General features: G+C 34.5%; 1 pseudogene; it reads right to left on the bottom strand.

The window, feature by feature from the left end:
• Window positions 1–436: 436 nt before the first annotated feature.
• On the bottom strand, window positions 437–1,347 carry LOC122737046 (annotated as a pseudogene).
• Between the last annotated feature and the right edge of the window lie 373 nt (window positions 1,348–1,720).

The following is a 1,720-nucleotide window of genomic DNA, read 5'->3' as shown; positions in this document are numbered from 1 at the left end:
TACACATGTATTTACTTATGGGAAGACCCTGCAGAGGCATAATTAGGTATATGGTGGCAAAACACAGGATTGGTATACATTTATCCAAAAAAATAAGAGGCAAATGGCATTTATTTAAGCCCTTATACCATCATGGTCTTTCCATATCAGTAGTTATTAAGAACAATCTCAATGAAATTTTATTTAGCAAACATTTATTAAACCTTACTGTTTTACAAGACACCTATGTAGGCACTCGTGATACAAAGATGAAATAAAATAGTTCTTGCCCTCCAGGAGTTTACAATATGATAATGTAAATTATACATTTGCCATTTTACAAAATAAAAAAGAAGAAAAAAAGATATAATGGATCCATGTAGCAAATTTTATAGAATTGTTTATATCCAACAATTCTTTCCTATAAAATATAATAACAGCCAACTATAGACTAAATTTAATCAATTTTTCTCCTCTTAATTTTCTCAGATCTATTTTCTTGATTATCAGTTAACTTTTCTGTAGGTCTTTTCTTCAACCCCTTCATTTTTTTTCTTTGCAATTTACTCAGATCCTGTTTCGGCATGTGAAATCTTCCAAACATTGTAGCAAAAGTATCTTGGGAGATATTTTTCTTCTTCTTTGGCTTCAGGGCTTTAGGCAATTTCACAGATAACTTGTAAAGATCATCTGATGCCAAATAGGTTCTCCTCATGATCAGATCCAGTGATAGTCCCATTTCTTCCAATTCAATTCGTGGTGTTCTGCAACCAGATTTCTTCAACAATAATTTATAAGACTGAAAGTAAATCTTCCCATCCAGTGCAGTGAAATGCAAGACATATTCTAAACCAGTGAGATGAATATTTGGCACTGTAAGGCCTCTGAAGAATCAGTAAGAAGACTTTTCAACCTTCTGTAGTCTTCACCTTACATCAAAAGCATCACGAGCAAATATCAACATTGGGTTTTTGTTCCATCAGGACACTTGCTGTTCTTAATATCTTTAAGTGAGACAAACTTCTCAATACCTAGTTCAATCATATCCAGGACTTGATAATCATACGTACGACCGTACTATGAGATATTGGGTCGCTTCTTATTATGAGACCCAAACATGAATAAGGAGCAGTCTAACTTCTTACGAAAAAAAATTCCAGTGATGTCTGATCCTCAAAGGGTCTTTAATGTTTTTTTTTTTAAATATAAAACACTGTAAAGTTTCTTCAAACCATACATATCTCTGAGTACTTGAGTAATTGTTGCATTCGCATTTCCCCCTCTAATAAGCATGGCATTTTTAGCATTATCATTGAGTTTAGGCTCTCTTTTCTCAAGGAATCTCTTCATCTGTTTTGTTTTGGGCTTTATTATATGTGCCATTGCTCTGGCAACTAGGATGCCAAGATCCAAGTGCACGGTGGGAGTAGGAATCAAACCACCATGATTCTCTCAGCCCGCTTTGGAAAGTCATTTAACCCTATTTGCCTTGGTTCCTCATCTGTAAAATGATCTAGAAAAGGAAATGGCAAACCACTCTAATATCTTTGCCAAAAATATCCCAAATGGAGTCACAAAGGGTCAGATACAATGGAATAACAAGACCATACCATTTCTGGGATTAGAGTGTATATACAATTCTAGTAGCTGGCAAGTTGAGGTGCCAATCTTTCCAGCTCTTCTTAGTTCAAATCATGTATATATAATTTTGTGGTGAGGCTATTGGAGTGTCTTAACATTA

The sequence above is a fragment of the Dromiciops gliroides genome, chromosome 1, assembly GCF_019393635.1.
Source record: "Dromiciops gliroides isolate mDroGli1 chromosome 1, mDroGli1.pri, whole genome shotgun sequence".
Taxonomy (NCBI): domain Eukaryota; kingdom Metazoa; phylum Chordata; class Mammalia; order Microbiotheria; family Microbiotheriidae; genus Dromiciops; species Dromiciops gliroides.
This window is presented reverse-complemented; position numbering and strand designations above follow the sequence as displayed.